This window comes from Stegastes partitus, unplaced genomic scaffold (genome assembly GCF_000690725.1).
Source record: "Stegastes partitus isolate 25-593 unplaced genomic scaffold, Stegastes_partitus-1.0.2 Scaffold405, whole genome shotgun sequence".
Lineage (NCBI taxonomy): Eukaryota > Metazoa > Chordata > Actinopteri > Pomacentridae > Stegastes > Stegastes partitus.
Window position 1 is genome coordinate 409,757 of NW_007578136.1, and position 22,649 is coordinate 432,405.

Consider the following 22,649-nt stretch of genomic DNA (forward strand, 5'->3'; position numbering starts at 1 on the left):
TCAAACCCTCCTGCTGCTGGACTCGTCGTTCTTCTCGTATCTGAAGTTGTGTCTGAGGTTGTCGTATGAATGAGGCCTCCCTCAAAGCATCGGTGAAATAGGAAACAATCTGAACATTTAAAGTCATTAAAACTCTTTGCACAACTTTTTTTTAAAACTGCCAGTACGAAGCGGAGGTGCGCCTCTTTGTGTTTGTTTACCGTCAGCTGGGTTTTTAAGACTCCGCCGGGTGGCTTAAGCGTTGGAAACAGCTGGAAAGAGATCAAGGTTCTCCCTTTTCGGATGCGTCAGAACTCAGCCACCATCTGTTCAAAGGAGGCATTGTAAGTTGCTAATCGGAAATAGCAGTGGGGCAGAAGCACATGAGGAACGGAGGAGATGAACTTTAGAGGAGAAGCTAAAATTAAAACAATACGCCAGAGCAGTGCTGCAACCCGTAAGGAATCTTCTGCCTGACTCAGGTCCGCGGTGGGAGTCGGTTAGAGCTGCAATCAGTTTATCAACGGAGTGGTTTTGATAATAGATTAATCATGCAGGTCATTTTTCCAGCAGCAGGGGTCCAAGCTGGACTTAAAAGACTTTTTTTTTTTGTGCAGTGAGGGTATTTATTGCCGTTCCAACGTTTTACAGACCAAGTGATGAATCAGTTTACTGGGAAAACAGATTTATTCTGAGTGAAAATAATCAGCGTTTAGCCGATTCAATTCTTGGGAATGACAAGGAAAGGAAATGCATGTGAGCCCTTAATGTGAAGCAGCGTCTGATTGGGATGTCTCATCACGGTTCGTGGCCTTACGCGGCCCCCCAGCGTCTCTGGAGGCCTGAAGCTGGGAAAGTGTGCAGCAAGACGGAACCTGTGAAGTTACTGAGAAAACTGTTCATCTCGTGACCTCCTCGTCATTTTTTTTTTTTTTGTTGTTGTTTTGGAAGGAAACCACTGAGTTCAGCCCGTCTGGTTTGAATAAAAGAATATAGCCCAGGGAAGTACTGAATGATGTCACTCCACAAGTAGTAATATGGGTGTACCCCCTCCAGGCAACACATAGTTTCTTTATTGTATTTCTGTCAGTTGCTGCATGAGCGCATGACAAAATACGCCGCAAAGCTATTAGGAGACAAGTGTTAAGACGCTCAACACGCATTTGCTGAAATCCTTTAAGTATGTTTCTGTCAGCTCGTATGAATGAGGGGACGAAGGCAGCAGGCGGCCAGAACTTTGTTTGTAATAATCACAAACTTCACATCGGCGGCTGGTCGAGGGCAGCTTGTTGACAGATGTGAGCGTAAAACTCTCAATGAACCAAACGGATGAAATGAACTTTTTTTTTTTTTTTTTTAGGCTGAAATGTGACAACCTAATTTGGTGACCTGCTCGGGGAGAACAGGGTGGAGCCCAGAAGAGATTAACTCGGTGTGGCCTGATTCAACTGAAGTGAAAGTAAACATCTCCGGCTCTGGGCTTAAAACACGTTTCAGTCCGCTATATTTTATCTGATTGAATGAGTAGGAAAAACAAATATCAGGTCTCATGTGGAAAACAAAGGGCAGCCCGGAGGCAGGGAAACGCCGTTAATGCCACTTTGACAGCCAGGAAGAAAAAAAAAAAGAAGCTGTTGTGGGTTTCCTTGAAGGCTGTTTGTTTGATGTTAGCGTGAAGCTGAGATACAGTCATCTTACATGCACGTAGCGTGTCACACCCCCGCGTGCCTCCATAGCTCCGTGTTTATGATAATGCATAATTTCTGTGGAGTTAAAAGATGATGCAAATAGAGCGAAACCGAATCCCGTCAATTAGTCGGACGCTTCTAGTGGGCATTTCGATTTAACGTATTCCTCTCCTTTAACTTTAATGTTGCAAATATGTAAAGCGGTTCTTAATTGATTTTAAAAGTCGCTGGGATGTCTCGCACGATGATGTGTAGAAAGAGTGATGATCTCCCGGCGTTTCCGCGGCGCCGTAAACTCTGCATCAAGGTCTCGCACTGTGACTGATGTTGTCGGCGTGTAATGTCACACAGTTTTATTCTGTACAGTGAGTCAACAATAACTTTTCACTTCGTAAAGCGCCCCGGCCTTCGCTGAAACATCAACGTGTTCCTTTAACTCGGATGTTTAAGTCGGGGTCTGCCGGTTGCAATCGGTGAGGCTAAGAGCGAAACAGTGAAAGAAGAAATAATGGTTTGGCTGTGTCACTACAACGGTTGTTGACATGGAGGAGTACAGTGCCTGATGAATAATGGATGCTTACTAAAGCAGCCTATTTCCTATTCATTCTTTCAAGGCTGCTGCACAGGGAGTTGTCTGTGATCATCGTGTCGCTCCTTCAATATTTTCATTGTGTTTTCGGCAACGCGGTGCGGTTGGAAGGCACCGGGATAACCCCTCGTAAACATTTTCACCCGAGCACAGACGGGTAATTCAAAAGCGCGCCTTGTTTTGTTTTATCTTTTCGTCAAATAGGCACACGGCAGACACTCTATCGCGGGCCGACTGTGTGCATCAGGAAGTTGTTTTGTTCGCTCGACGTCTAATCTGTCCCAGCGTTTCTTTTAACATCAGCATTCTGGAGACTTGTAATAATTACAAATGTGCTGATGGCATCACAAAGGCCTGCAGTGACAGCGGCGAGCGTTAATTCGCGTAATTTTTTGTGTCGAGCTGAAAAGGATGCAGCGTGGCGAGCGAGGTCAGATCTCGTTCTTTCAGCGCACCTTTTAACTTCTGACTCTCAGGCGAGCTTCGCATTGTGTTGAGGCTTTTCTTTTTACGACTGTGATGAATGTGTGGAAATGAGTGCAGTTGGATGCGGCGGTGAGCCCACAGTCAGAGGTTAGCCGACACGCCGTGCATGCTGATTGGCTACCGGCGAGCGGCAGAACGCGCTAATGTATGGGATGATAATCAGAGCCTTCCTGGATGATATAAGACCAAGGTTAGAGGCAGCCTGGATCGTGCAGTATGTTGGAAATAAGACGAGGGGAGGAACCTAGAACATTCTTCATCCTGCTGAACTCCTGTCAGTGTTTAAGGATGTAATTTCAGCTGTTCCTACGTGGTGTTGCCGTGCAGCCATCCCTGTGTGAAGCAAAGAGGGAGGATATGGTTTAGCTGCAACCTCAGCGATGGAGGAATAAACACGAAAGTCACACGTTTATTCCTGTCAGCGCGCAGTGATGTCAGCCTCGTCAACATCTGCACATAACGCGTGACTTTCTCAGGTTTCCGATGGCGCTGAAAGTGTGAATGAGCTCATGGTTTTAAAGGCCGACAGGATGCAGAGTCGAGTAAAAGCAAAAGTAGAGATGCAACAGTTAATCAGTTAATCGAATAGTCGATGACTAATAATCCTGAACTGTTCTGATAGGTGATTAATCAGTTTTGGCCTGCAAGGTGGCTCGGAGGTTAGCATCATTGCCTCGCAGCTCGAAGATCCCCGGTTTGTGTTCCGGTGGAGTCTCCATCTTCTCCCCGTGCAGCGTGGGTTCTCTCCGGGTTCTCCAGCTTCCTCCCACAGTCCAGAAACATGTTGAGGTTAATTGGTCTGTAGGTGTGAATGTGAGTGTGCTTGGTTGTCTGTCTCTAAGTGTAGCCCTGTGATAGACTGGTTACCTGTCCAGGTGAACCTGCCTTCACCCTGAGTCAGCTGGGATAGACTCCAGCCCCCCTGGTGAGGATTAAGGTGTAGAGATGATGGATGGATTAATCAGTTTTAAGAAGTTTTTCAGGGGGAAACAAATGAAATTCTCTGATTCCACCTCCTTAAATGTTCACATTTCCTCTTTTATTTCCCTCCTTATTTGTCAGTAAACTGAGTACGTTTGGGTTGTGAACCAAACCAGACATCTGAAGATGTCATCTTGGAGTTATGGAAACAATGACTGACATTTTCAACACTTTCTGACCAAACAGCTGATCGATTAATTGAAAGAACAATCCCCAAAATATCACAGACAGGTTTTGAGTATGTATGTTGGTGTTCACTGTGGCTACACAAGCCTGCTGCTCTACTCACTGGTCCAAACTGAAGTGTTCTCCAGCTGTGGGATGGACGTTGATGCTCCACAGAGGATGAGTGAACTGTGGGTTTTTGGTGCAGACACCCTCAGAAGATCCCCTCTACTTTCATCTATCATTTGTCCTGTGCTTTGGTTTTTGAATTTGTTGTGTTCCAGTCATATGGACCCTTTGATTAATAAGTAAACGAATGCGATCGACGGCTTCATGCATCGTCTAATGATGCCAGGCGGGTGGGTTTTCTTACTGCAGGCCAGCCTTCTATTCAGCTGATGCCATGGAGATACTTACTCAACAAACAGACAGTAATGTCACCCCGCGGCCCTGCCCTCACACTCAACACACATTTTTCTGTTTTATGTGCAACTCGGCTGTCTGTCGCAGCTGCATATACCGCTTAGAAAGATGGAACAAAATAAGAGGTCAGAGGAGGATGACAACAGATGGATTTCAAAGGAAACGGGTGCCCAGCAAGTGACATTTAATAAACTGGAGGAGATTTAAAGCTTGCTTAGGTAATGTCACTCATTCTGGATGGATTTCAGTGGCTGTGTACCTGATGTGTTGTTGAAGTTGTGCACAAATAAAGGCTTTTTTTGTGTGTCATTCAAAGCCTATGCTAGAATACTGGAGAGTTTAAACAGGTTGTGGAGCTGGCCAATACTGCAGCAAAAGTTTCCACTAATGGAGTGATTTGGCCGGGTGCGGGGCAGATTGCTGTATCTGTTGTCACTGTTTGGTTGGGTCAAGGGTAGCAGTCATCAGTTTGAATTTAAGCTGATGTTGCCCTTTAGCGTCCCGCGCCAAATTCCACTTCTGTACTCCAGCTCGGGGTTGGAAAGCGGCCACGACAGTATGATAGCCCATGTAACATCTGCTAATATACTGTAGAACGCAGTGGGTCTAATCCACAAAGTGAAGCACAGCCCAGAGCCACAGCAGCAGCAGCAGCAGCAGCAGCAGCGTCGCTGTGTCAGGCTACAGCCTCACTGTAACTAGTTATAAATAAACACAAGCAGATGCATTAGACTGATATTGTCAGCTAACTGAAAATCTGCTCCGTCTTTTAATCCTAAATTTGATGCGCACTCAGGACCCAAATATGCCATCTCCAGCTCATGAGGACTCTCTAATTGACTGCCATCACTGCAGTGCATCCCTTCATTCCTCCCAGGGCAAATTTTTACAGCTGCTGTAATGACGCTGCTTGATTAACAGGCCGATTCATTGTTGTGATACTGATCAAAGATATTGTTCATGTCAACTCCAGGCCTCGGCATGTGATTAACAACATGCTCCTCCAACTAGTTAGATGCATCACGCTGTTTATAGTGTCGTCACATTAGATGCTTCCCATCAGAAAATAAATCACAGAGGGGGGGGGAGTCATCAATAATAATTCTGAGTGGGAAATATAATAGGCCTGGTGGAAGATTGGATTGATTCATCCATGTAAGAAAATACACGCCACGCCGTGACTTTGTCTCGCTGACCTTCAGCTCCGGAGATCTAATCTGTGAAACATTTTGTCTTTGCAGCAGCGTGCTAACTACGATGGTCACAGCTCATAACTCCATGTTCTCTCGCTGTTATGTGTAAGGTTTTCATGCAAATGGCAAAAACTGCGCCGCACTGTATGTTGCTAATCATCTCAGCATTTGGTCATACAATATGCTCTCCCACTGGGAAAACACACTGTTGACAATAACACTCCTCTAAACACTGCCAGAGCCTCGTTTTTTTGTGCTCAGCCAGAGACAATGCCAGATCCACACCATTCGCTTACAATGATGGAGCGTTTGTTTATCGTAATTGGAGTCTGCTTTGATGCCAGCAGATACACAGAAGTGAGAAGGGTGACGATGTTTTACACGTCGAGGTTATTATCTTCAGCTTTGGTGTAAAAATGTTTATTTAACGAAAGAAAAAAAAAAGAGTAAAAATCTGCAAAAAAAATAATAAAAATTGTGAAAATCAATGTGAGAATTGCTTTGCAGTTTTGGCAGTCTTTCATTTGAAGGTTTTTTTTTTCCTCTCTGCTTGTTACTGATCTCTAAATTGGGATGATAATTATCAGTTACACTGCTTATTATTTGTCCAGTTTTGTTTCGTTGCTGGACTGCAGTTGGTAGCACTGTTGCCTCGCAGCAAGAAGGTCGCGGGTTCGCGTCCCGGTGGGGGAATCTCTCTGCGTGGAGTCTCCATGTTCTCCCCGTGCAGCGTGGGTTCTCTCCGGGTTCTCCGGCTTCCTCCCACAGTCCAGAAACATGCTGAGGTTAATTGGTGATTGTAAATTGTCCGTAGGTGTGAATGTGAGTGTGCTTGGTTGTCTGTCTCTAAGTGTAGCCCTGTGATAGACTGGTTACCTGTCCAGGTGAACCTGCCTTCACCCTGAGTCAGCTGGGATAGACTCCAGCCCCCCATGACCCTAGTGAGGATTAAGCGGTGTATAGATAATGGATGGATGGATGTTTCATTGCTGTGTGCATACAATGCAGGGAAATCCCAGTTCCTCTGAGTCTCCAGACACTTGTTTTTCTTTACCAGTTGTTCAAAATGGAAACAAAATTTAGCTCACATGGACAAAAACTAGGAGAAAAAAATCTGCAAATCCTCAAATTGGAGAAGCTGGAACAAACACATAGGTTAGTTGGAAAAAAAAGACTTTTTAAAATGCTTGCTGGTTCACACTCGATTAAACAAGTCGTTGTTTCAGCCCTAGTTTACATAAGAAATCTGATTTTTATATGGTGAAATGCTGAGCCTTGTGGAGTTTTATGACATGTTGACGTGAAGTGATGTCGGCCGTAGTGTTTGACATTAAAGCTCATAAACAGCACACATGCTTCTAAATTTCACTCTGCAGGAATCTGGTGCAGCAAATCACGGCGTTAAAAATAAGGCACATCTGATTCCAAAGCCACACACACTTGGCTGTAAGAGAAGTGGTGGGGATTTACTCTAGAGCACTTACCAGCCTCTTTCAAGTGTGCATCACAAGTCTTGGGAGATAAAGTGGTGGCTTACATATGGTGATGATAATTGAGCAACGTGTGCTAACAGCCTGGTTCCTCCTATATCCGCCCACTCGCTTTTCTTGGCCTTTGCGTTTTTTACGGCACCTCGCGCGGCGAAGCGGTGGTGTGTCGGATAACAAGGAGCAGGGATCACACAGAGTCATCGAGAAAGAAAAAAAAAAACCCTGAGTGGTTTCTCTGCTGCTCCTATAGAACCGAGGAAAAGGAAAGAAACTGAAGTTAGAGATGAGGGTAATCATAATAATGATGTGTCCCAGGGCTGAGCATCACAGTGCATGCCTTTGTGGGCCCGGCTCAGTCAGTGGGTGGCTCTTCACACAAACGTCTATGTTACCGCTGGTGAACTGCGGATTGTTCGAAACTTCCTCCTCCTTTTTTTCCTGCATGTTGGGCTTCGACAGAATATACATTAGAGGGTATATGCTTCTAATGGTGGGAGGCCCTGTGAGGCTTCTCTGTCTTTGCATTTGTTATCATGCTGGAAATTGCATGCGTGCCATAGAAACACACTGAGTGACCTACTTCACACGTCTGTGCTGTTTTTATTTATAAATCGCACCACTTCTTGCTCTACCTGGTCGACTCTATCGGTTGATTCCCACAGAATGAGGCCTTTAGAAAGGGTTGCTGTCCAAATGGAATTCATCTGAACTTCTCAGCCCCTCTGACCTGCACATTTCGCCCTGTGGGGATTATTTAACTTCCTCTGATTCTGATTATTGAGATCTTTTTATCAGAGCTGATGTGCAGCGCGGTGTGACACATGGCTGACATTAGAGGCTGTAATGTACACTTTGTTTGCTGCGGAGAGAGAAAGAGGGGCTCAACAAGGAGACAGGAAAGGATTTGATCATCAGATCGGTCCTCCCTGGAGAGGGAAAACGCCTTGCTCTCTGCACACACACTCCCTCATTTGCAGTCTTTTATGACTGCCTGGGATGAACTAGTGCAAGATGAGAAGACGCACAGTAGATGGACTGAAGGCTTTGTTTTAAACCACAACATGCGAGGATGGATTTTTTTTTTGCCTCGAATCAGCGCTGTTTATTGTTGTGTTTGATACGAGGCAAATGTTGAGTCTGTTGCGTCCTGGGCAGCGTTTTAAACCAAACACACAGGGACGCAGCGCTCTGAGCCGTCAGTGAAGCTTTGGCTGAACTACAACAGGAAATAAATAAAAGGCTCTGCCATGCCACTAATTCATCGCTGTACTATCACATCCAGCAGCTGGGCCACAGCAGGGGACTAGTTAGCCGCTTAGTTAGCCAGAGAGATGCCTTCAGCTTCTTGCAAAAACTCATTAGTGCAGACTAGTGGAAGCCCGTTTTTATCACGTTGGGCTCGTCTCTTATTTTGCGGCTCCACCGGTGAGTGCTTGGTCCTTCGATTCCGGGCGCTTTTGTCCTAAGAACAGCCAGAACTCCCACGTCTCTGCGTGATTGTTTTCATTTGTCTGCTCGCGGTAGCTTGATACTACTGGCTGCCACCGTGGCCGTCATTTTCCATGAGCTCCAAAAAAAAAAAAAATGTAGGAGAGGTGAAGCAGAGGGTTGTTTTTATAGCTTCCCCACCCTTGTTGTAACTATCATATCGGTGCTGGGTCTGATATAAAACCCTGCATGCTCCAGGCCACACATATCACCCTGCATTCCTGTGCCTGTAATTGCTTATTGTCAAAATATGTATGGGGGGCAGGCGGGGGGAGGGTTGGGTGTAAGCTGTGACGAGGAAATGAATAGAAAGAAGGAGAGAAAATAGGGGGTGGATGTATATTTCAGCTCAAGCTACAACCACAAGCACAAGTGGGGAAGATGAAATACAGGGAGCTTTGGTTACTGGAGCCAAAATTCATCCCCCCATGATGAAGAGGAATTTTTAACACATCTTTCATTTGCATGTGTCCAATTAGGTTTTCCTCAGATCCTGCTGGGGTGATGGCGGCAGGGGGTGCCTGCTTTCGGGATCTCTTCTCTTAAAGCACACAGCGTTTGCCAGAGACAACATGGGCGTGCCAGCTCGGTTACATTTGGGCCCTGAACTAATTTGTTTGGGTTTATATTTTTTTGGGGGGGGGGGGTAAACCTCCATAAGCTCTGTTGGTGTCTTTCCCCCCATATTCTGGATATAATATTTCTTTATTAGCAACCAATCTCATGTGTCGTTTGGTGCTTCTTTAATTCCTGAAATTTGTAGGTGTTCTTTGTATATGATTATACATAAAAAGCCACCTGAAGATCTCAACATGATCTGACACTAAACTAAACGATTAATTAGAAATAAAAATAGGAGCAGACAAAAAATAAACAGACTTGTGAGTTGCACTCCTACGTCACGCTGTTTAAGGTGAAAAAAATCAAATATTTTTTAGCTGAGCACTTATTTTAGCTCTTTGCATCCTGCTGCCTCCCGGATCGTCTTCTTCAAAGACTTTGGTCGTGTCACAGTGTCCAACTTTTGCACATGTGCTGCTGGTTAATACGGAGCCCAGCACGTCTTGATGTGGGCCCTCGTTCCAACAACATTTTTGTTCTGCTACAGACGTCTGTGTGCAGAGTGTCATCTTACATTATCTAACTCCAACACACGGGCGGTCATTAGAGAAGACTTTGATGCCGACGTGTAGACAGTCACACTCGCTGTTCGGGCTGATCCTGCTGATTTGAGTGCTCTCTGTTAGAAATGTGCAAAAAAAAAAAAAAAAAGATCTTCAGTTTGCATTGGAGCAGCTGGTGTCAACATCTGTGTTTCTTAAGCTTGAATTCAGATGCAATGAATCAAACGATTAGCGCACGACCCTTTGTAATGCACGTAACAGTGAGGCAAAGATATGAAGCCTGTTAAAGTGAGAGTGACAGTTTCCAGAGCTAGAAGATGAATTCAGTGTGAGAGCAGACTGCAATTCCTCGAATGGCCACTTGAGGCTGGCTCCAAAAGCGAGAGCTCCATGTGAAAATGCCCAATTTTACAGCAGAAATAAACATATTCACAGTAACATAACAAAACAGTTAGGGGTCTCTACTGCTAGTCTTCCTGTTCATGACAACTGAACACATGGTTATGGTTTATATAACTCACCTGTTTAGATTTTATAAGGGCTTTTGCATGTTTTTACTGAAAAGCCAAACCAGGGACGGGAGTTGAAAATTAGCTTAATGCTATATTTCCATGTTAAATGCATGGTCCCTGATGATAAATACATAAATAACATTATGCATAATTTAAGGGCTTGGCTGCTTGATCTCACAGGACAATCCGTGGCCCAGAAATGTTTTGCACCTCAGCTCCACTCCTGCTCCATCGCTTCACTTTTTAGCTGAGAGTCGCTGCCAAGATAGCGACGGCTTCAAAACCGCCGCTCAGGAAACCCGTAAGTTGCACCGCAGAGCATTTATCCGTCTTTACATGCAGTGTTCTGTAGTCTCTCTTAAAGCCCTTGTCTGTATTTGAATATTAAAGCTACTACCTGTCCGCTTCGTGACATAGAAATGGATTATTAAACAAGGCATTAAAACCGCTGTTCTGGAACAGGTGAGCCGATGAGCAGAAGCACACTCTGCTTTTGACCTTTGGACGCTCACCAGATCCGAAACGATTTCCTGTCAGCGTTCTCCACTGTATCACGCTGTGAGGAGGAGAAGAAGAAGAAGAAGAAGTGCCTCTCCGGTTTGTTTAGACAGACGTAATACATTTGGAGCTTTCAGTACACAGATTTATCGCCGGGGTTTATAAATATTGCAGATCTCAGATTTAATTGTCATGTTAAGTTATTTCAGATGGTGAAGTTCAGAATGGAACAGAATCACTGGCCTCCGTTAGTTATTGCTGGTTTCATTCTGTCAGGCGAGATTTACGCGCATTTTGTTGAACGCAGGCGTCTCGTTTCTGTTTTTGTGGCCGCGATTCCTTTTATTTATTGAAACATGAGTGCGGTCCATAGGTTCATAATATTGTTTGCTCTAATGAAAAGCACTTAATGAGGGCTTGTGATGAGATTGTTGGCTTTGAAAAGACAGTCAGTGCCTGTAGCGCTTTTTTTTTTTTTTTTTGCATTGTCACCAAAGATGCATCTAATTAAGTTTGTAAGAGCGAACCATATCTCCCAGAGTAATTGCATTCACATTTTTCTCTCCAAATTGATTCCTTTTGCTCCGTCTGGGATTGAATTAGACCGAGGTGTCCTGCAGAAATCACTTTACCCAAGTGGTGTTTTTACAAGAAGAATAATAGTTTTTTCTTTCTTGTTTATTCGCTCAAACTGTTTGTCAGAATGATTTTCACAAATTCTGAATTGAGACATTATTAGATTTCGCTAATCTACAACGAGCTGCCTTTCGATAGGGTTATAGCCACGTGTCAGAGAAACGCCGGAGTGAATTCTAACAGCCTCTCTCTGAGTCACATCAGCTGATTGGCAGCTACTCTGATGTCATTTGTTTTTGTGGGGCAAGGACAGGTCACGCTGGCTGATCTGTATTCCCTCTCTCTCTTTCTTTCTGTCTCTCTGAGTTTCTCTCGCCACCCCTCCGCCCCCTCAGGCTTCACATTTTCCTGCCTTCACTTCTTGTTTGTAGTAACTCCCACTGATACTCTCTCCCTCCTTCTCTCTCTACTTTGTGTCTTTCATTTGAGTTTCTTCCCTTGAAAGAACAATAACGGGTTTTTTTTATTTTGAACAAGAGGATGCTAATGAAACCCAAGATATTAAAGCAACTGTCTCTTAAATCTCATTAGATTCATTTCAATGCTTGAAATAACACTATTCCCTGTTCCCCTCTTTCAGATGTCTCTTTGAAGCCATAAGAAAGGGAAATAGGTACTGTTCATGTCAGAATAACACTTTTTTTTTGTACAAAAAAGAAGAAGGCTGTAATGGCAGTTAGTTTCGTTTTTGGCTTAAAATTGTCGCTTAATAAGTTGTAATGAAGCACAAACAGCTCGGCTGCCAGTAGAGTCTGCTTCACATTTGGTACAGTTTCCGAGGTCTCAGTGTAAAATCTCAGACTTTTTTTTGTGGGAGGCTAATAAATTATGCATCAAAAGCCTGACAGCACTCACAACGGCCAAAATGGATGGGCTGTCATCACAAGATATGTGAAGACGTCTAGACAGTTGGGTGCCATTTTTATCACAGCTAAACGCTCTGTTTTTAATACAGGCCGACGTTATAATGAAACGTCTTCAAAAGGCGCAGTCAGGAGGCCGTGTTTAACCCATTTTTACTACAGCTAACTACACTAATGGGCTAAATTGCAGTTAGTGAGGTCATAATCTGACAAATCCGGTCTGCTTCTGGGGGATTCTGGGGGGATCTTGGGTCTCTCTTTGGGCTGCCAGGGCAGCCGCTTGTCTAATCACTCCTGACCCTATTAGAAATGAGTCCCTCTTTGTTACTGTGCGGTACTGTCAGTTCTGAGGGAAACAAAAAGTGCCATTGTCTTCCATTGCTGAGGCTGGGATAGAAGTAATCTGTAGCTGTAGAGCTGCCTCAGGATTGCGATAATCCAGATTCGGTATTAATGACAGTCTAATCCGTGCATATTTGACCCTCTGGAGAGGCTGACATGGCATCTCTGTTGTTATTTGCTTGTGTAATGGCACCGATTCTAAAAAACGAAAAGGGGATGCTTTCAGCTTATGTCATGAGGGATGCAATATCCTGTTCAGATTTTGTGCGCTGTGCCGCCAAGATGCTGCACTCGCTGATACCAGCGCAGACAATGCAGCTCTGTCATGTTCCTGGATTTGTCAGATACATCCATGGATTCGGTTTGAATTCAAGCAGCTTTCCTGACGGCAAATTGGAATTGTTTTGTGTGTGTGTGTGTGTGTGTGTGTGTTTGGTTTCTTTCCATTCCTGAAAATATTCCTGCCTGAGACCCATGTGCCTGACAAACACAGTAATTGCATGCCGGAGGAGCATGGGGTGTATTTGCTCACCCATGCACGACATGCTGCGAGGGGCAAATGACGTGAATGGCGAAATAGTGATCCTCTACGGCATGCACTCCAAAGGGGCTCTTTTTTGCTCTTTGTTCGACACAAAGGGACGCAGAGATAGATGAGAAGATGTGTGTGAAATCCATCACACAGCTGCTAGCTTGGCACAATGATCAGTAACCCCCCCGTCCAACCAGAACCCCTCCTACACTTTCTTATCTCCCCTTCTCAGAGCCGTGCACGTGGGCCTGTTGTTTACAGCTCTTTACAATGATCCACACTAGTAATCTCCTTGACAGGTAGCATGGCACTCTGACAAGCCTCCAAACTAACATCCTTTTAATAATGCCAGGACTGATATTAGCTGATAGCGGCACTGAGACGACGTCCAACCACACCAGTCGTATTTATAAAGACGTCCTTCTGTGCTTAAATGATGTTCCTTATTTACTCAAACATCACCAACGCTGCATCGCTGCCTGGCGTCTGTGGTGACGTCCACATGCAACACAAATGTGTTTTAGCATAAACTGTGCATACGCTAGAAAAGCAACATCAACACGATACACACACAAGCCATAAAATCACCTGCCTAATGTTGCATATGCGCCCTCATGCTGCCAAAGCATCTCTGACCCATTGATCCATGGATGCAGGACCTTTAGGCGGTGTCTTGGCAGCAAGATGTTGGATCCTTTGGGTGCTGCAGGTTGCAGGGTCTCGGTGGATCGGGCTCGTTCCGGTGCATCCCGCGGATGCTCGTTCGGATTAGGATCTGGAGACTTTTGAGATCAGGTCAATGCCCGGGGCTCTTTGTCATGTTCATCCAGCCATTCCAGACACATTGTACTGGTGGGGGGAAGGCCGCTGCCATGGGGGTGGGGTTGGTCTGCAGCAGGATTTAGGTGCTACTTGTCAAAGTAACATCCACCCGAAGGCCACGACCCAAGGTTTCCCCGTGAAACATTGCATCGCAACGAGATGACCATAATATTTACTTCAGCTGTGAGTGGTTTTATTGGTGTGTGTATGCACTGCACTTCACATCCTTATTTCTATTTCCTTTAAAGGGCCACACACACCATGTGGTCACTTTTTCAAGTTATTCAAAAAAATGCAATAAACCAAAGAGCTCATCTTTTTTGCACGTGTCTGTGTGCATCCTGAATATTCTGGAGTGTGATCAAGGCTTCAGTCTAAACTCTGGACGGCCATGCAGACAGGAAAAGGATAAAGATTTACACAACATTACTCAGTCTGACTGTATCGTACTGTATTCCCATTGACCGAGAAGGTTAAGCAGAGCATTGGCGTTTCGGATCAGTGGAGGCTAACAACAAAATCTCAGTTTGTATCCTCATGATGAACTGTGTTGTGGTAAATATTGGGAAAAATGTCACTAAATGACACCGCGGTTCACTGGATGCACAGGGTTTAACAGTCACGACAGTTCCTAAAACGTTTGTTATGAGTTGCGATTTAATGTTCCCTGACAATAAAACCGGTGTTACGCAATGGTTGGAATTTTTTGCAGCCTTCTCAATTTTAAAGCCTAATACTGCACCAGAAACGAAAGTACACATTTTAACGATGAACTATAAATAATGCACAAATAAATCAGCGCCGTGCAAATAAATCTCACCTGTCAATGCGGCTCGAGCTCATTTATCAGCTTCATCTGCAGAATTTATTACCTCACTATCACAGCAAAGCCTTTAAAAATGTAACATTATCTTGAATCAGCAGTCTTGGGGTTGTATGAGAGGGAAATCAATGGTGTCGCAGCTCGAGTGTGACTCGCCATCCATCAGTCTGTTGGCTGGCTGGAGCCGCTACTGTAGATGATGTGCTGAATGGCCAATTTCCTGTTACCTGTTAAAGATAGAGCAGCGCAGCTCCTGTCTCGGCTCTTGTGATTTCCCTCCGGGTCGCCGGAACACAGGAAATAAATTAAAATAACACACATCTGCATTCCGGCGGCGGCCCCCGTCGGATAACCCGCGACCCTGGAAGAAATCAGGTTTTTGATATTGTTTGAAGTGTGACAGGCAGTAAAGACGAGACAGAATCCTCTCAGGCCTGTTTGTGAAATGAATCCTAACTTTAGAAATATTGCATCCGCCGCCAGCTAATGCTAACGCGATCCGTTTGCCCTCCGATTCGCAGCCGGCGTGTTTCGTGTCAGACGATCACGCTGCGGAGTATTTACATGGCTGCTTCCTGGAAGGAGGCGGAGGAGGGTGGGTGGGGGATGCAAGTTCCCCCTCCGTCTGATGGCCAGATTGCAGTATTTACTCATGCGCACGGCCCTGCCTTCAGATCAGCCCAAGTGATGCCTTTGAAGAGAGAGAGAGAGATACAAAGAGGTTTCGAGGACTTTATTTCAGGCGTGGCCGCTTACTGCTCCCTGAGTTCGGTGGATGTTACCCTGTAAATGATCCGTATCCTGTTGATTTAGGTTTACAGGGCGTTCTTCCTATGAGCTCTCACTTCCTATCCCAGGAAAACTTTCCTCCGGACGGTACGAGGGTGTCCCGCTGTAGCCGGGGAGGGTCACGGCCCAGCTGACTTTAACTGTTGTGATAACTTTTTATGTTATTGCAGCTTACTTTATCCTCCTCTTTGTGTCAGTGTGACAGACTGAGGATAGACGAGCTGCTACCAGTAGGCAGACGGGTGTAAAGCTGCCATGAATAGCTTTTAAATTAACCTGCAACTATTTTGATGCGTTGGATCAAGTGATTCTAGCTTCTTAAATTAGATTTTTTTTCTTTCATTCTTTATGACCGTAAATATCTTTGGGTTGTGGACGTAACAAGACATTTTTGCGGTTTGAGAAACATCGAATTGAATTTTTTTTCCACAATTTTCTGACATTTTATAGAATAAATCGATTAATCAGTTAAAAAACTGGCACATTAATCAACATTATTATTGTTTATGGATTGCAGCTGCAGACTAGAGCTGTTAATCTTCAATCTGACATACATCACATCATTACAAGTTTTATTATTTATGTGCGAAACAAACCCGCAGAAAATGATAACATCAAACTACGTGGTTTCCTCTTTTCCGGCCCACGACTTGACTGTTTGGTTCAGCCTTTTTTTTTTTTTTTTAAGCCATATAGCACCGATAAAATGACATCCCTGCACCCTGCACAGCATCCAACGGCAGCGAGACAAACTTATTGAATGTCTTGCATACAAACAGACAAGCTGGATATTTTCCTCTGAAGTTAGTGGAGAAGGAGAGAGAGAGAAAAAAAATTACTACAAATTCATTAGCTGGACACAAATAGGACAATAAATGTTGCTCACAGTTTACATTTTTAGCCCCATTAGTGGTAAGAAAATGGAGTTTAAATTTTACACCCTGTATCATTTTGCTCATGTGTAATGAAGCATGGATACTCTCTCCTCTTCTTTTTTTTGCCACTATAAGCTGCTGCTCTGGTAGTTTTCACTTTTTTTTTTTTTTATTACAGAATGAGTCATTTTATAAAACTAATTCTTGGCTCATGAGTGCGAGACACACCCACGGATGAACGTTCCAGGTCGTAGCTCACAAATATGCAGTTTCATTTGGCCGTTTCGTTCTTTAATCTGGCTTAATGTGCCACACGGCGTTGAGCAAACGACGGCGTGTGTGTGTTGCCAGAGTTGTCGCGCTGAAACAGGAAGACACCCGGAGCTGTTCCAGCCGTCGGTGGCTCCGACTCCTTCCCTCTCCTTGTGTTTTCTAGCCTGACCGGCCCTTCTCTCCCCGTCTCTCTCTTTTTTAGTTCTCACAGTCCGGCTAATTTTATACCCCTTCTGTTTGGCTGTAAACCACAGTTCACACACAGGATATGATCTAAACTGTTTCTCTTCCTGCTCGCTTCTGAGTCAGCTTCATGCAGTGACAAAGACTGAGGAGGAGTTCCCCTGACCAGCAGCCAAGAGAAGTTAGATTTACAGGTACAGAAAAGGGACAGTGGTGTTTAGGTTTTGTTGCTCAGAGAGGCCAGTCTTTCCGTTGGCATGTGTGTTAAACATCCAACCAGATATTTCAGCAGCAACGCTCACAACGATAAATAAACCGGTTCCTAAAAAGAACATCGTTATGTATTCGCAGCTCCGTTTGTGTTTAGATTTCTCACTCTGGTTCCTACTTTTGGCAGTTTTCTTGTGAAGAGAAGTGGAGGCGTTCATGACTTTCTCTCCAACGTGTGAAACCTCTCTGTTCCCAGACAAGGTTGCGCAGACAGACAAGACATGTTGCCTTGGGCTGCAGCCAGATATACACACAGATAGCTTGAGAAATCCACAGGGTTTTTTCTTTTTCTTTTAGTCCCCCCTTTGTGTGGGTGTACATGTTTCTTACATGCCCATTAATGCCGGTCTATATGTGTTGTTGCTGTTGTGTAGGTATTAAGGGGGGGAGGTTTGTAAATGCCTATGTGTCGAAATGTGTTTGTTTTCCTCCCTTTTGTCCTGGAATAACACTGTGTCTCTGCCATGAATATTTACCACGTGCAGTTTGAATGTTGCAGGGAATCCTCGGCTGGGGACTTGTTTAATCCTCACCCGGTTCTGTCTGAGCTGCTCCCAGGCGCCTTCGGAGAATGAGCTTTTGGGAAAGGATGTGAAAAGGAAGGGAAAAGAGACACCACTACTGAGGGGATGTGCATCAGATTGTTGGGTGGAAGGGCTGAATAAACTCTGTTTTTACATGCTGCACTTATAATGAACTGACAGGGGATTGTTTTTTAGGCCTCTGGTCAGCTAGCTGTAAGTCGCAATTGAGAACTGGACTGACGGGCTGTCTAGGCTGGTCCCGGCTCTGCACGCCGTTAAAGCAGAATAGTATATAATGTAGGGTGCATAGGAGAATAGACTACAACAAAGCAGCGGAGGACTCCCACGCGCTGTCAGTGCAGTATTGATTAAGAGCAACATTTCACCCGCAGACCTTCATCAGAGATTAAAAACACAATATAGCAGCTTTATACTATAGCCACGGGCTGCGAGAGCTAGACACGCAGAAATCGATGAGATGTGTATATACACAGTAAGTCAACATGCGTGGAGCTGTATGACAGTGCAGCTGTTGAGCAGAGCGCTCCGTCTGTTCACCGTTTTAGTTCAGCTTGTTGAAACATATACTCTGGTAATTACGCCGAATAAAAAGTACCGATCAGGAAGGTTTTGCAGGTGTTTGGTAATAAAGCAAAGTACTGGACTACCTCTGATCTCGCACTAGATAACAAGTGAATCAGGGAAGTTATTACAGTTTATAGTGAGAGGGAGACGAGTGTCCTGTTCCCATCTCATCAACACGTTTCACTTTGCCTCGTTAAAATGTCCGTATTGTGCTTTTTATATGGTAGCATACAGAAGAAACAGTGGCTGAGCGTTTCCACTTTGAAACTACAGCGTACAAATGTCAGCTAAAATTTAGACTTCTGTTTTTTGTTTGTTTTCTAAGGAACCAGTCCTGTTGACTCGCGGGGTGGAACTTTCCACGTCATTAGACTCTTTCAGAATCGTTTTTCGGTTCAAACATGTACGTCTGAACTACTCCGACTACATCACAACTGGCCGTTGTGTAGGATAAAGCAGTTTAAGCGGAGTTACTGGTGAGCTGGTGTGCTCGAGCTACAACAAGTGGCAGATCTTTTGGTGGGAACGGAGACGAGGACTTGAACTTTCTGCACGTTCTTTGGGAAGCGACTGTGAGGAGTTACATCTGGGACGTTTTAAGGTAGTAAAAGATGGTTTTGATTCAGAAAAAAAGAAACTATAATGATGGACAGAGATGCATGGTTTAGGAATCATATACAAAACGTTGCTGCAGTCTGTTATTAAATGTTCAGATATTTAAGCTGGATCACCAGCATCATGAGGATCCATCCTACTATAATATTCTGGAGTAAATTTTATGGCAATGCTTGTAAATTTAAACCCCTTGAAAATCTATAACACATTGCATCTAATAGCCAATATTTGTGATTAAACCTGTATTTCTGAACCACCTGGGAGCCTTTACACCTGGCCCAGGCAGCGGCTCCTTCTCATTTATGTTCTTAATGAACATTTTCTACATTTCAGAGGCTTTTTCCATCACTCCACTGCTTATTGATCTGAGGGAGCTACAGGTGAACATTAAATCAGGGTTCTCATTAAGCTGCCCACTAACTAAATAACACTATTGATGCAGTTTATCTCGTTCAGAGTCTGTCTGTAATTGATCTAGTCCTGCCTGGGCCCTATAGGAAATTTCCAGATACTTGATTAAAACAGCCAAGTTGCCAAGTTTGGGGGGAGCTGCTATATGATATTATCACATTCACATCCTGCTTGCTTTGGCTCAGGGCCACTCGTTGGTGTTCAGCAGACCTGGATGCCAAGATACACTGGCGTGTTCGCGGACAGGCGAGGGAGCCTCGGCTAACGAAATCACCCTCCTCCTTTCTGCTGTCTGTCCTCTCGCTCTGGAACATTAAGCCCACAATGTGTGTGGTTCATCGGGGACACAGCTCTATTCACATCTGATCAGAGGAGCAGAAAGTCCACACACATGCATCCGTGTCCTGCAGAGCCATTTATTATAATTTCTGCAGCTGCAGTTTTCATCTCTGGGCTGATTTTGTCCCTTTCAAGTTGGGCTGTAAACACCATAAATCACAATGTGCTTTCTGCCACTTCTCTCACTGCTACATCTCTCTAACGCTGATGTGGTGAAGCAGGTGCTAGACTGCTGCTGCTGCTCTGTTCTAATTAAAGTCTTATCATTAAAAATTTAGCACAGACTTACAGTATTACTGTGGTAATAACTGTATTTTCCATTATGCAGCATTCAGAAAGGTGTCACACACTCTTGTTTCCTCGATTTTTTTCCAAATCTGTCTATAATAGTGCTTCCTTTTAGATTGTCAATGTTCTTCTCAAAATTGATTTAATATATTCTTAAAGATCTGCAAAATAAGATTCATCTGGCGACCCTTCGGAGGGATCCTGAGCTGGTGCTCTTGGAAGTGACACACAGTTTGCAGGTCAGAGAGGACTTGTGTAAACACTGTTGTGCTGCACTGATGCTGAGGCCCGATAGCGACTCAGTGGGTGAAGTGACATCTCTTCCCTCTCACTCTGCATCTGTTTGTGTGTGTGTGTGTGTGTGTGTCTCTGAGGCAGCAGTTGCCCTCAAAGCTTATCTCTATAAATGGATTTGTGCTGGTGCACTCGGAGATCTCAGTGCGATGCTCTAATCTGATTGACCACGACCCTGGAGATGTGGATGAGTCAAAGAGAGGCAAGCCTGTATGCATATAGGTGTTGTTAGGTGTCCATCCGTCTACTGAGCTGCTATTTGTCACCTCGGGACTGTTTGAGCTTGAGCTTAGGGGCTTGTTGGGGGGAAACAGCACCTGTATCAGAGTTACAAGGAAACCCGGAGTCTGGAGTTGTAAATCTTGCAGCGACTGAAGCCCACATGTTGCACAGGCACCATCCATTATAGCCTCAGATGTATACATGCATATACAAGCGGGGTGCTTAGGGCCTGTCAGAGAGCAGACTGTGCCAGAGATGTTATATAATTGCTTGCATGTCTTGTGTTGGCGTTTTTGCTTCTTTTTTTTTTTTAACCGGCCACAAACACACAGCGCTCTGACTACAACAGCAGAGTGTTAATGCAACTCGAAGACATCAGGGACTTTGTTAGGGCTTTAGGCAACCAAAGGAAATCTTGGTCGGGGAAGAAAAATCTGCACGTTATCTCCACGTGGACTAAATCAGCCACGGTGCACCGAGTGCACTCTATCTGCTCGTCTTATTAGCCTAAATTAATTATAAATCAACACAAAAATCTAGCATGTGCAGCATATTAAATCAGTTTCCCCCCCACATTGTTTTTACTCTGAAGTGATAACTGCAGACTTGAAGCAGACCGGCGTGCACCTGCCAACATTTCTAGGATTTCTATATCAACTGGTGAGCACAGCAGAGGAATACAAAGCAGACACGTTAGCCTGCGCTGTTTTTAGACGATGTGCCTGTTGAGCCGTGATACGCAAACTGCTGTTGCAAAGTTTAAACTGGACTTCGTTTCAGCAAAACGCAGACGACTTCATTAACATGCTGTCAGTTGGTTTGTTGTCAGTAAACGCTAAACATATGCAGGCGTGGTTGAGCTGCAGCGTGCGGATAACATGGTTTCATTGGGTTTAACCAGACAGTGTGAAACAGAAAACATGTCATCGTCGTCGTACAGCAACACTGACAAATGCTTTTGTTTTTTTTTTATCTCCCCAACTTTGCACACAAGGGCTTTCAATTAGATATTTATTTAATCAGGTGTTGTTTAGGATTACTTTTATGTATTATTTGTCTCTGGACATGCTTTCCAGTACAGAAATTTATATTACACACCATTTTTCTGCCTTTTTATTTGGTGAATCTTAGATTTTATTAATCTACATTTGACAAAATATGACAATTTTTGGATTTTTATGAGGGAAAAGGTATATATATATATATATATATTTAGTTTGGAGGCAACTTTAACTAACTGTTGCGTAACTGTTAAATAGGTTAAACTCAGGAGTCTGCATTAGGTTGAGTGAAGTTGTTTGTCTCTGCGGTAGTCGTGGTGTAGGCTGTTAATGTGGTATTTTTCTCATCCAATGAGAATTTCTGTATCGACCAACTAGTTCACTGATCAACTTGAAAACTGCAGCTCTAGACTTTTAAAAAAAAATCTTTACTCAGTTTGTCTGTTTCTTTCTTTTCGTACGACTTCAGGAGAAATCAGATCTTGTTTCGAGTTATATGAAACAATGCACATCATGCTTGTTTCCCATTTAAACAAACAGCAAATGATTCGTTTCAGCGTATCAACCCTTTATTTTAAAGCTGCCTTATCAGAAAGTGCACCCTTGTTTACTTTCTTTACTGACCTGAGCACATTTTAGCTGCCAAGTCAAATACAGTCGCAGCACAAAGCGAGTGTAATACGAATCCTGCATGAGTAACACCCATATTTATGTGGTGTTTATCACATGCGCTGTGGTAATCGGTGTATGACTGTGAGGAAGTGATACACTGATAGCTGTTGACAGTCACCGTGGGCTGCCTTGTCCACCGCATACTGTCGGTGACAGCGCTGCTGCTTTCCCTCTGACCAACTCTGAAATGAACACGGTGCTCGTGGTTTTATTGCAGCGCAGGAGAGATGAGGAAATTGGTTATTTTTCAAAATAAATGACGAGTCAGTTCACATTTAGGACATCGCCTCCCACTGCTGCCTTTTCTTACCTTCTCCAAGTGTCCAGTCAGATTTTTAAGCTAAATATTTTATTAGATATTAAATTTTTATGCCGGCTCCAGCTTGTTCCACTCAGAATGAACATAATTAAACTTTACACATACAAATTGTATTCTGCCTTCAGCCGCTTTCATGTGTCGCAGTCTTTTCTCAGATGCTGCCGAGCGCGATGCTCTGCATCTGATTGCATTACAGGAAGGTTCTTCTATTATTCAATAGTTTGCTTGATCTGACTCCACACTGTCAGACCTCGAATTATTTATTTATGAGCTTTGGGAAGATATGCGATTTGAAATACTCGCAGTGCTTTCCAGGAACAGGTTTTTAAAACTACACCAGGCGGGATAAACAGTG

At 44.2% G+C, this 22,649-nt stretch overlaps 1 protein-coding gene across 4 annotated transcripts in view; it reads left to right on the forward strand.

Annotated features, from left to right (window-relative positions):
• Positions 1 to 22,649, forward strand: part of ptprea (protein tyrosine phosphatase receptor type Ea) — a 58,695-nt gene that overhangs the window by 4,023 nt on the left and 32,023 nt on the right. The window contains exon 1 of one of the 4 annotated variants that reach the window (XM_008285513.1): positions 18,595 to 18,734. The exons of the other annotated variants lie outside the window; for them this stretch is intronic. The gene's annotated coding sequence lies outside the window, so the exon portion shown is untranslated. Of the gene's footprint in view, positions 1 to 18,594; positions 18,735 to 22,649 lie in introns of those variants that run through there. 4 annotated transcript variants of the gene reach the window in all.